We start from the raw sequence: 13677 nt of genomic DNA, 5'->3' as shown, positions 1-13677 counted from the left end.
TATATATATATTGTATTAATAATAAATAGATTAAATAACTCATATTTTAGAAGAAAAAAATCATATCTAAATAATAAAATTTGTAAGTTAATTTATTTAAATAAATTTATTAGTATAAATATAAAATATAAAATCAAGAAATAAACAAAATGATTAAAAGGATTTGAGGAGGTATTTTTGTCTTTACCTAGATTAGTCCCGCACCAAATTAGGGTGTATAACTAATCCATGGACTGATTATACATAGACCTAAATTTTCTACCAAACATAGTACTAAATAATATCACACATAATATTTGAACTATTTCTCCTAATACTTCCTACCAAACGACCCCTAAGAGTAGAGAATTTGTTAAACCTAAACAATGGATTTCCCAAACCTACTAGCTAGTATAACTAAAATTCACAAAAGTTCAAGAAATAATTAAGCAACAATATTTTCCTTGACTTAGAATTATCTTCACCAATAGAAACGACATCTCTGTATTGTCCTTAACCCTAGCAAGGTAGTATTCACTTAGTATTATCTAATAAAATTTAGATAATTTCTAAATTTATTAAGTAGAGGGTTTAAAATATCCCTCAATTATTTGAATTGTTACAAAACTTTCATCCTTATTTCAACATCTAGATACTCCTGAGTCTTGACGTTATTCGTTTGGCTCAAGAATATTATAGAATAAACATTTAACTCATATTTGTCCTTATTTTTAACAGCTCCCGAAAATTAAAATTATTAAATATATATTAATTTATTATGTTGTCTGATTTGATTGATTCAAATTTAACTCTTCCCAAATAAATAATAAAAACTACTTATGATTCATATTATACAATTTACCCAAAATAATATTAATTTCATTATATTTTTTTTATAGACCTATTTAAAATTAATTCCATGTTTGTTATAACCCAATTCATTATTATCTTGTGGATATTTAGTTTCTAGCTATAATCTGTTTAGATTATTGCCTTATCCTTTAGAAAGTTTCATTGAATGTCACATCTATATATCCCTATTTATATTATTATCCTAAGGTTTAATTATCAATGTTAGAGCGTATTTATGCCTTATTCCTTTTTATTTAAAATTCAATTACTTTAAATAATGATTCATTTAAATATTTAACTTCAAGGATCCAAACCACACATTTTGCATAATTGAAAAAAAAAAAAGAGAAATGAATTTGAATTTGAGTATCACAATTCACAAGAGGGAGAATAAATTTGAGGGAATGAATTGTAGATTATGTAGTTTAGTTAATAATTGTAGATTATGTAATTTAGTTAATATAATTGTAGATTATGTGATATTTAGTTAACAATTGTAGATTATGGCATATTTTAAGCTTTCACAAGTATTTATGAATCTTTCCATTTATATAAATCATTTTAACTCAACATATTTTAATTTAAATAATATTTAGAGACAGATTATTGACTCATATACTTATCATTTTAATCCATTTTGACTCATTCAAACACATGTCAATCTCTTATATCCCTAATTTATTTAAGATAATTATTAAATATTACAGGACTTATTTGCTGGTGGTACTGATTCACCAGTAACCATATTAGAATGGGCCATGTCAGAATTAGTTAGACAACCAGAAATTATGAAGAAAGTCCAACTTGAGCTTGGAGAAGTCATTGGAAAAGGGAAACAAGTAGAAGAATCAAATATTCCTAAACTCCCTTACTTGCAATTCATTGTCAAAGAAACCTTAAGAATGCACCCACCAACTCCATTTTTAATACCCCGAAAAGTCGTCGAGCAAGATGTTGAATTGTGCAACTACATCATCCCAAAGGACTCATTGATTCTAGTTAATGTATGGGCGATTGGTCGAGATCCTACTTTTTGGAAGGACCCTTTGGTATTTAGACCTGAGAGATTCCAAAATTTAGAAGTGGATGTGCGAGGACAAGATTTTGAATTGATTCCTTTTGGTGCTGGCCGAAGAATATGTCCTGGTTTACCATTGGCAATGAGATTAGTCCAAACAATGTTGGGTTCACTCTTGAATTCCTTCAAGTTGAAACTTGAAGGAGACATTGAGCCAAAAGACTTAGACATGGAGGAAACATTTAGTTTCATCTCATCCAAAGCTCATCCTTTGCGAGTTATCCCATCTCCTCTTTGATATTTACACCAAATCATATATTTGGCATACAATGTTGGTATAATGTAATAATTGAGATTTATTGTTGTTGTTGTTTTTTCAGCTTAGTAATAATCGAGTGAAAAATGATATTTGAAAATTGGCCAAATACATAAGCAGATTCCTAAATTTGTTGGGTTTTTTCCCTCAAGTACCTCAACTACGTCATTTTTCTATTGAATCATTGAACCCCCATAATTTGTTCCGTTTAAACAAACACCGTTGTCTGATGTGAAACCAGATTTGTGAGGAGTATTGATAGAGGATACATATGTTGTTCAACAAATCATTAGTCCAATTGATAGTGAAAATGTTTGAGAATAATTGTGTTTTACTTAAGTCATTTGAACACATTAGAAAATAAATGAGACTAACACGGTTTGTCTTCATTCCTTCAATCAAAATTATTACAATTCGAACACAGTTGAAGACATTTACAATAGAAAAGCTGATCAAAATCAACCCACAGTGTTTTAAAGAAACAAATTATGGGTGGTTTAATGATTCAATTGAAAAATGACATAGTTGAGGTACCTGAGGGAAAAAATCCAACAAGTTAAGAGATTTGTTTATGTATTTGGCCTTGAAAATTAGTAATGTTTGATTGTGACTAGTTGTTTTTGACTTTTGGTGATAAAAAGAAATAAAACTTTTTGTTGTTTTTACAACTTCTAGAAAATACAAAAGTTCAAACTACAAGTTGAATTTCGAAGTTTTAAGCACAAATGTTGTTATATCTAAATTTAACTCGCGTTAACCAGTGTACAATATATTGGTGATTCCTAAGGAGTCACCATCTAATTATTTTAAAGATGAATTAGGATACCTAGATATTCAACTTAAGTAATACTAAAATTAACTCAAATTCAATGGTCTACAAAACTTATGTGATTCTCGGTAAGGGTTCATGATCTAATTATCCTAAAGGAAAGGGGTTAAGCATCCTTTAAGATTCATCAAAAAAATGATTACTGGTAACACTGACGTTAATTATTTAATATCTTTTAAGCTATAAAAATGAACACTTTGCAAGTAAAATAAGCTAACGTTAAAGCATACTAATAAAAGTAATAATATGAAACTAAGATAGGTAAGTATAAAAAATTAGGTTTGAGTTGATAGTTCAAAAAAAGGGCAATTTGTTTCTTAAAGAGTGAAAATACTTAGCAGGACATAAGGGGAGTTACATGAAATATTTGCATTAAAAGAGACATTATTCTATTTAAAATCATAGTTTGGACATGAAAATATTTGGCATAAGTTCAAATTAGTTTGGCATTTGATTCAAAAGAACGCTTGTGAAACATAATCTTGGTTACGTCAAGACAATGATTTATTTCTAACGAGTGGTACCCAAAACCAAACATCTATATGAATTCAAGAACAAGACCACATTCAAATCATATAAGAAAGTTTAACGTTGTAAAGAAGTAAGCAAATAAATGCAAAAAACATAAGTGACCATGGGTGACTCTAAGTGAGGATCACTAGTTTTGATTGTATTATAAGATATAGCAAAAACTACATGTGGGAGTATGACGGTATCGAGTCGATAAGTCTTTAACGATGATGTATCAAAAATCTAACAGTGAGCATGAACATGAAACAACATAATGAAGTCATATAAACATTTCACTTTTCTCAAAATGAAGTCACATACATATTTTCCTTAGAAATGAAAACAATATCTTTGAGCTTTATATAGATGACCTTATATACATATATATGTCATCATGTCGTAAAGTAAGAGGACTTTAAAACCGGCCTATTATGTTGATCTAAAACAGACTAATGATATACCGAAGGATTTAAACTCGGAGATTCATGCAGAATTATGTAAACCTTCTTGTTATAGGATTAATTTAAGTGATATCACTACCAATTGCTTAAGTGGTTTCTTACGAGATCACTATGGAGTCTTGTATTGTTTTTCACTATAACTACACTCTTTATCTTTGGAACTCTTTTCTTGTGTTGTTCTTGGATGACCCCAAGTCCTCCCTTTTATAGGACAAGGTTAAGACTTGTAACTCTTATTTATTCAAGAGTTACATCACCTCTTATCCTATAACTCCACTACATTCTCTTCTTCTTTTACTATAGGGAGTTATTTAGTGGAGTTATAACTTCTTTCATGAATAAAGCAAGTTATTAGTCAACCCATCAATGGGTGTATCTATTGTCAACATCTTCCGCTCACACATGATGGGATGAAACAGACAGGGCTTTAACTTGAAAAATAAATTTCTTTAGACATTCATACTGAGTGTATTGTCGTGACCGCCCAAACACTAAGTTTGGAAGCTCTTTCACTAGAAATATTTTTTCTGGATCAGCAAAAGAGACCATCACCCTTTTATGATCATTTATGACATATTATCATGTCACATAAAGTGCCTTAGATGCTCTAGACATGTCTATATAAACATATGACTTCTTTTAACCCTCTTTCAATTTTCAATTTTCATATGCCTTGTGTCCACACTTATGATGCTAACTAAAATGGTTTCAAACGGCCTAAGACAGAAGTATAATGTGTACATATTTGACATGATTTTCATTTCTCCCACATATCACTAAGATCAGGATTAATTGTTTTCCTCATTTTCATAACCATTAGATTCATACTAAAGTAACATGATATAACCCATCATTTCATGATATTGTCAAAGTCATAAGAACACTAGTGAAAAAAAAAACTTTTCAAGGTCACACATAAAAGTGAAGGAGGGTGTATTCACTTTGCATACACTGACCCATCACCTCATGATTTTGTCAAAGTCACAAAGGCACTAGTGAAAAAAAAATTCAAGGTCTCACATAAAAGTGAAGTAGGGTGTATTCACTTACTTTTCAATTTGTGGTAATGAAGCACATGCAATATGATATGCATGTTACAGTGTGCCAATAGTCCATCAGAGAGTATGTCGATTTTTATTTCTTCACATTGAACAAATTTGGTCCAAGCAAATCATTTACTTAACTTGAGTTCTACCACTCTATTGTAATTTTAAAGGAGATCTTACATCTGGCTACAAGTATTATGGGTAGCGGGAATCTATAATTTCGATCCTTTTTGACATTTCTCTTGGATCTCATACTAGTCTTTTACTAGGACAACTTTAAATAATAGGTTCTTAATCAAAGGTGCCACATATATTAGCTATCCTTTTTTAGCGTTAAGAAACATAGATGTCTCATAATGGCTCACTTTCCATAAAAGCCCAAGGCGGTTGCTCATGTGAGGAAGCCACCTTTGTCAACTTGTACGACATACTCTAATATTGTGAATGTGCTAATCAATAGTAATGTATGAAATAACCATAAAAAACATCAAAAAGATATCCATACATTATGATAAAGATGTTCAAATAATGAAATATATAATTTTACATCCCACGCAAGCCTATAGATTTCACATGTTTAACAAAGACATCTCTAGGTATTGGCTTTATTAAGGGGTCCGCTACAATCTTGTGCGTAGAAATGTAATGTAAAGTAATTTCCTTACGTGCTATAATGTCTCTAACAAAATTATAATTTATATCTATCACATAGTCTTACTATGATACTTAGGGTCTTTAGCATATGTCGTTGTTGCTTGGCTATTACAAAAAAATTGCACTGCATCTATTGGCCTGCCAATGATCCCTAAATGTTCCATGAACCTTTTAAGCCATACAACTTCTTGTATTGTTGTAGAGAGTGTAATGAACTCTGCTTTCATAGTTGATAAAACTATACTTGTTTGTTTCTTGATACTGCATGAAATGGTACCATTGTTGAGGAAAAAAAAACATAACCAGAAGTGGACTTTCTTTGATCCAAGTTTCCACCCCAGTCAGCATCAAAGTAGCCCACCAACTATAAGTCACTTCCTTGATAACATAATTTGTAATCAACCGTGCCTCTTAAGTATTTCAAGATTCTCTTAACAACTTTCTTATGTGTTTGTTCTGGATTGGATTGATAACGACTTACAAGACCCACTGCATAATAAATATCTGCACGTGTACACAACATTGCATACATTAAACTCCGTCCAATTGCACTTTAATATGAGAGCCTCTTCATGGCGTCTTTTTTCATTAAGTTTTGGGACATGTTTCAAGGCTTAAATTTTCACCTTTAGCTACAGGGGTGTCTATTGATTTATAGTCTCTCATCCTGAACCATTCAAGAATTCATTCAATGTATGATTCTTGTGATAAAGCTATTAAATTCTTAGAGCGGCCTCTATGAATTTTAACTCTAAGGATGAATTATGTTTCTCCCATGTCCTTCATTTCAAAATTTAGGGACAACCAACTATTTATAGCCTTTACAAAAGTAAGCCTATTTCCAGCTAATAGTATGTCATCCACATAAAGAATTAATATCACAAAATCAGTTTCAAACTGCTTGTTATACACATAATGGTCTTTGTCGATCATATTAAAGTCGTAATACATAATTGCGCGATGAAATCTTAAGTACTATTGCCTAGATGATTATTTATGTCCATAAATAGACTTTTTGAGCTTGCAAACTTTGCACCCTTGACCATTTTGGATAAATCTTCATCTAGTTCCCCATTGAGAAATGTAGTCTTTACATTCATTTGATGTAACTCCAAGTGTTGGGCTTTGTGGAGGCTTGTGAGCCGGCCCGACCCATTACTGAAACCCTAGGTTAACCATTTGGCTTTCCTATAAATATGATCCTTGTATTTGTAATTCTAGAGAAGCACAAGTGAAATAAAATCCTCCTGTTACAGTCGTGGAGTAGGGAAACCGAACCACGTTAAATTCTTGTGTGTCCCGTTTGTGTTCCGTTTCTCTTTTCTCTAGATTATTTGTGTGTGTTGTGTGTTTAATTCCCAACAATTGGTATCAGAGCGAGGTTTCAACAACATTGTAACACAAACTGTGAGAAATTGTCACCTAGGGTTCTTGTGTGAAGAACTGTGTGCAGGGAGGAGTAGCCGCCGTTACCGTGTGGGTAACCTCAAGCAGCAGCCGGCTAGGAGAACCGCGCAGGGTGCGAACAGCCGTCGTCCGTGTGCTGTCCGTCGCGCCGTTCCAGTGGCCGCCGCGTCGAGGAGCCTCAGATCCAGCCGCGAGCGTCCAGATCGTGAGCATCGTCCAAATCGCCGCCCGCTGTCTGTAGACGCCGTTAAGGGAATTGCCGAAGTCCTTTGAGATGGCAGAAGATGGGAAGTTCCGAATTGAGAAGTTCGATGGTACAGATTTCAGTTGGTGGAAGATGCAGATTGAAGATTTGCTGGTTCAGAAAGATTTGGACGTAGTGTTGGGTGACAAGCAAGGAAAATTGTCTGATGCAGAGTGGGCAGTTTTGGATCGGAAAGCTATGTCAGTTATCCGACTCTCGTTGACCAAGAATGTTGCGTTCAACATTCTTAAGGAGAAGACAGCGAAAGGCATCTTGGAAGCCTTGTCTAACATGTACGAGAAGCCATCTGCAGCAAACAAAATTTTTCTGATTAGAGAGTTGGTGAACACAAAGATGAAGGAAGGCAGTTCAGTTACCGAGCACATCAACTCATTGAATTCGATCTTAGCCAGACTTTTGTCAGTTGGCATTAAGTTCGATGATGAAGTTCAAGCTTTACTACTGTTATCATCATTGCCTGACAGTTGGTCCGGAACGGTTACAGCAGTTGCCAGTTCAGTGGGACCTAATGGATTCACCTTTGAGAAGATTCGTGATCTCGTTCTTGGCGAGGATGTCAGAAGAAGGAGTTCTGGAGAATCATCAGGTGATATGCTAAACGTCGTCAGAGGCAGAGGAAATAACAGAGGTAGTGGGAGCAGGAACCGAAGAAGGAGTCAGTCAAAGGCTCGGGATGGCTCAGGTGTAACATGTTGGAACTGCAAGGAGGTGGGGCATTTCAGGAATCAATGCCAGAAAGACAAACAAGTCAACATTGCAGAAGACAGCGTCAACGAGGATTTGTTTATCTGTTGCGCGGAGAGCAATGTGGATTCCTGGGTCATGGATTCTGGTGCTTCTTTTCACGCTACCCACAGCAGTGAAGCATTGCAGAATCTGGTTATTGGAGACTTTGGAAAGGTAAGGCTTGCAGACGATAGAGCTCTTGATGTTACGGGCATGGGTGACATGGTGCTGAAGACGCCAGTCGGTTTCTGGACCTTGAAGGATGTCAGAGTTGTTCCAAGCTTGACGAAAAGTTTGATTTCTGTTAGGCAGTTGGATGAACAGGGACATCATGTGAAGTTCGGAAATGGGCAGTGGAAGGTCGTGAGGGGCAATCTTGTCATGGCTCGTGGAACAAAAAGAGGATCGTTGTATATTGTCGGATTACCGTCTGAGGGAGTGACCGTCCCAGTTCAGAAGAAAAACAAAGTCCGGTTCACAGAATCTCGTGGGCAGAAGAAGGTTGTCTTTGCAAGAAAGAAACCCAGAGCCACAGGTCAGATTCAGGATGAACGAGCAAGGAAAGGTTCAGGAAGACCAGTCAGAGGCGTTCGTGGCAGTGGGAGCACCGGCCGTGCTTCAGCCAAGGCTCCTAGAAGACAGTGGGTCAAGAGAACCAGTATTCCAGCTGTTGATACGTCTCCAGAAAATTTCTTGCTGAGTATGGAGAGTGTTTGTTCTCAGGGAGTTCTAGGATCCGGCAGTTCGTGTCTCAAGTGGGAGCCGGTAGGGACCGAGGACGAGTCAAGGGCAGTTTCAGCCGTGACTGATGTGTTGAAGCTTCGGGGAGCTTCAACGGGCCTTTCAGTTGACTGATGAGAAGGCCGCTGTAGCAGGAGAGAGTTGAAAAAGATTACTAGACATACAAGTGTTCTAAGTGGATGACAGTTGAAATTCTTCAAGCCTCCAAGTGGGAGATTGTTGGGCTTTGTGGAGGCTTGTGAGTCGGCCCGACCCATTACTGAAACCCTAGGTTAACCATTTGGCTTTCCTATAAATATGATCCTTGTATTTGTAATTCTAGAGAAGCACAAGTGAAATAAAATCCTCCTGTTACAGTCGTGGAGTAGGGAAACCGAACCACGTTAAATTCTTGTGTGTCCCGTTTGTGTTCCGTTTCTCTTTTCTCTAGATTATTTGTGTGTGTTGTGTGTTTAATTCCCAACACCAAGTTCATACTTGCACCTATAGCTAGAATCAGTCTAATAGAGCTAAATTTCACAACCGAAGGGAGAGTATTTTCATAATCAATGCCCTCTTCTTGTGTTTACCCCTTAGCCAGCAAACAAGCTTTGTAGCATACATGAATTAAACCATCCGCCTTTCTATTAATATTCAGAACCCATTTATTCCTAATTGTCTTTCGACTTGGCGGAAAATCAACCAAATCCCAAACATGATTTGTCCTCATGCACTCCATTTCCTCTTTCATTGCTTCTATCCACTTATCCTTAGTAGGGCCTCAAAGAGCCTCTTGAATTGAATTAGGCTCTTCATCATCTTGCAGAGTAACTATTAATGCTTCCCATTCAATATGAAATCGACATCAGGGAATAACTCCTCGTATACTCCTCCGCACATGTGTCTCTTGTGGAATATACTCTTAATGAGGAATTCTGCCACTTGGATTAGCAAGTAAAGCTACAATTTCTTGTTCCTCACTTCTTTGATCCTAAAGATTTTCTTGATGATCCACAACTTACAACTTCATAAAATGACACAATTCTATGAATATCACCCTTACTAGGAAATTCAGTCTCTAAGAATGTGGCATCACGTGACTCAAGCTTTGTTATACTCCCATCTTCATTTTCTCCATGAAGATATAACCCTTTGCTTGATATGAATAACCAATGAAAATGTGTTTCTTTCCCATAGGGCCTAACTTCTCATAAATATGAGAAGAATCATGCACATATGTGACAGACCCTGAGGGTCGCAATATATTTAATTTAGGTTTTCTACCCTTCATAATTCATAGGGTGTGGAAGAAACGGACTTAGAGGGAACACAATTAAGCACAAAAGCTGCAATTGACTCTCAACTTTTGATGAACTGGTTTTTTAAATAAATCTACACCTCCTGGAGCATTTCCTCTCGAATGCAGAAGTTACATAACCTCACCAATCACATCCCCCACTTCAAATGCATACATACACTCAGAGAAGCAAACTATGTGGCAGACTCACTCCAAACAGAGTCACCAAATTACCACACCTCAAGCATACTTCAGCAACCAGCAGCTCCCAAGTGTGACAACAGCATACCTTCAACAGGACAAGAAAGGAATGCCAAACTTCAGAAGAAAAAGAACGAAAAGAATTACAGAGCCTCCTTGACAGTCTCTTATAGGACTTTGAAGGAGCAAGAACTCCATCAGGTCATATTTTTTGGTGATCTCCATTCATCTACTCTTGGCTATTTCTTGTTTTTAAGTCATAGTTTTTATGAAGATTTTTTTCTTTTACTTGTAAAAGGAGTCTCCCGCCTTTCTGCTTTCTTAGATTCTTTGTATTGAGAGGAGTCCTCTCTATTAGGTACTTAGATGATTAGTTAGGATGAGTAGGGTTTTTCTTTACTTGTAAAGGGAGAGTCTCCCTCATTTATGTTTTCCTAGAATCTTTGTATCAAGAGACTCTCATAGGTACTTAGAGGATAAATCAATTCTATTTCGGGAAAAAGTTGGAGAACCTACTAAATTCCACTCTTTAGTGTTCCTTAGTAGGCTACCAATTCTTGAACCACCATAGGCCGGAGAAGGTTTATGTCCCCCTTCTTGTATTTTGTTGTGTATCTATGTTAAGGACTGGGGTGTTGCTTATCCCCTACCCCTCCAAGGATTCTTAAAAAATAAATAAAATAATAAAAAAAGGAAATTGGCAAGTTAGCATGCGCCATCACAGACCTAACTATTTCAAGCAAAGTTCTATTTCTTCGCTCAGCTAGTCCATTTTGTTGATGAGTGTATGGAATTGTTAATTGTCTTATAATTCCTTTTTCATCACATAAATTCTTAAATTGATCTGATAGATACTCACACCCACGATCAGTTCTTAAAGCTTTTATTCTTAAGTTTAATTGATTCTCTATCAAATTTATAAATTGTCTAAACATTCTAATACTTCTGACTTATGGGAGATCAAATAAACATGACTGTGACAAGTATAATCATCTATAAATGTGATGACATATAAGTCTTTATGCCTCGCCCTCATACTCATAGGACCACATATATCCAAATGGCTGAGTTGGAATGGAAACTCAAGTCTAGTTTCCTTTTCAAATGGCTTTCTAGTCGTTTTTCCTGCTAGACAATGTTCACATATTGTCATTTCAATTTTAGTTATGGACCCAATAATCCTTCTTTTGTCAATCTATTAATTCTTTCAAGGCCTATATAGTAAAGTTTAGCATGTTAAATATTTATATCTAAAATTGGAGTTGTTGATAAAGAAAAACAACCATGATTATTAGATATATAATTAAAATCACAAATTGTGTCCAACATAATAAAACCATAAAAAATGTAATCAGAATCATAATATTCAATTCCATAAATAATAGAATTATTGTAAAAATTCACACTGAAATTTAATTTAAGAAGAGAAACAACTGAAACTGAATTTCGCCGAATGTCTGGAATATATAAGACATCTGTAAGAGAAGGATTCGTCCGCCTTGCAACTCTAGTTTGTATGTGGCTCCTTAGTCAATGGTCCACAAAATATAAGCATCTGCCATTAATGTAGTACGAGACATAAGTAGAATGGAGAGTTTTAGTGCATGATGTTATCATATTCTGCTTCGGGAAATCCCGCACAAAATGGCCCATCTTGTGACGAGAATAACACTCCACTTTGGTCATATCAATCTTCTTAGCACCATATTTTCCTCTCTTCTTAAATTGAGATTTATCCTTCTGATTTAACTTATTAGACCCCTTTTTCTTCCATGATTTCTTGTTTTGTTCTTTTGCTTAGGATTAGAAGTCCCAGCAGATTCAGCTAGAAAAGTTTGATCAGTTGCTTTAGAGGCGTGCTGAAGTTCATCTTCAAGAACAAAATGGTGCTCAATGTCTTTGAAGGAATATTGATTGTATTGAAGTGTTAACCTAATAAGGGAATACATGGGAGATATATATAGGAGGTATAGGAAGGAGTACTAATCCTAATAGGACTAGGATTAAGGAGTACTAATCCTAATAGGACTAGGATTAGTACACAGTAAATACTAATATTATTTAATACTATTTATTTAATACTATCTGTTATTATCCCCCCTCAAGCTGAGCTGAGGGGAAGCGAACGGAAGCTTGGAACTGAGGTAATCGTGCTGTCGGCTCGGGAGAGGCTTGGTGAGAATATCAGGCGGTTGTTCTTCAGTGGGTACATACTGCACAGTCATGGTGCCGGCCTGAACTTCATCGCGAACAAAGAGACAATCGGTATCAACATGCTTCATTCTGGTGTGTAGGACGGAATTCTTGGCCACACAGATGGTTGATTTGTTGTCACAATAGAGAGCAGGAACAGTGTGAGTGGCGCGGAGTTCGCGAAGAATATATGTGACCCACATGGTCTCAGCAGCAAGAAGAGCAAGGGCGCGGTATTCAGCTTCAGTCGAGGACCGAGAGACCTTGGGTTGTTTTTTTGTACACCAGGAGATCAGGTTCGGCCCCAAAAAAACGAGAAACCCCGATGTAGATTTTCTGTCATTTTTATCATTCGCCCAATCTGAATCTGAGAAACCCCGAAGCTCCAAGTCCCCGGGTCGAATGAGTAAACCACGACCAAGAGTGCCAAAAATGTACCTGAGAATGCGTTTTAGACAATGGTAATCATGTTCACTTGGTTGATGCATGCGCTGAGCAACTCGGTTGACAGCAAACTGGATGTCAGGACGGGTAATGGCCAGATACTGTAGAGCCCCAATGAGGCTGCGGAAGTGGGTGATATCGGCAAAGGGGGTGTCGGCTCCATTCGTAGACGAAGAGACTGCCATCGGTGTTGGTTGACTGGTGCATTTTTCCAGTCCAGCTTTCTGCAACAGATCTCGAGCATATTTTGACTGATGAAGAAACAAGCCGCTGCCTGTCCGAGAAACCTCCATTCCCAGAAAATAATGTAACGGGCCAAGGTCCTTCATTTTGAAGGTAGTATGCATAGCTCGAGTGACATCCTGAATGAGAGCTGCAGTAGAGCCTGTAATAATGATATCATCTACATAGACAAGAAGAATGACTGTACCGTGTGCTGAATGTCGAGTAAACAGACTCGTGTCGTGTACGCAACACGTGAAGCCGAGTCCCTGGAGGAACGTTTTCAGACGTGTGTACCAAGCACGGGGGGCTTGCTTGAGCCCATACAGAGACTTCTGGAGTTTGCAAACATGTTGAGGGAAGCGGGGATCAACATAGCCCGGTGGTTGCGTCATGTAGATAGTTTCATCAAGCATGCCATGAAGAAAAGCATTGGAAACATCCAACTGATTGATGAGCCAATTGTTGCGCACGGCGAGTGACAGTACCAGGCGAATGGTTTCCTGCCGAATAACAGGACTGAATGTCTCGGAGTAA

At 36.5% G+C, this 13677-nt stretch overlaps 1 pseudogene across 1 annotated transcript in view; it reads left to right on the top strand.

Moving 5' to 3' along the window:
- Positions 1–2208, top strand: part of LOC107027172 — a 4645-nt pseudogene extending 2437 nt beyond the window's left edge. The window contains exon 3 of the transcript XR_003579843.1: positions 1539–2208. The product of XR_003579843.1 is annotated as a geraniol 8-hydroxylase-like (transcript). The remainder of the gene's footprint in view (positions 1–1538) is intronic.
- The last annotated feature ends 11469 nt before the right edge of the window (positions 2209–13677 follow it).

The sequence above is a fragment of the Solanum pennellii genome, chromosome 8 (genome assembly GCF_001406875.1).
Source record: "Solanum pennellii chromosome 8, SPENNV200".
Taxonomy (NCBI): domain Eukaryota; kingdom Viridiplantae; phylum Streptophyta; class Magnoliopsida; order Solanales; family Solanaceae; genus Solanum; species Solanum pennellii.
This window is presented reverse-complemented; position numbering and strand designations above follow the sequence as displayed.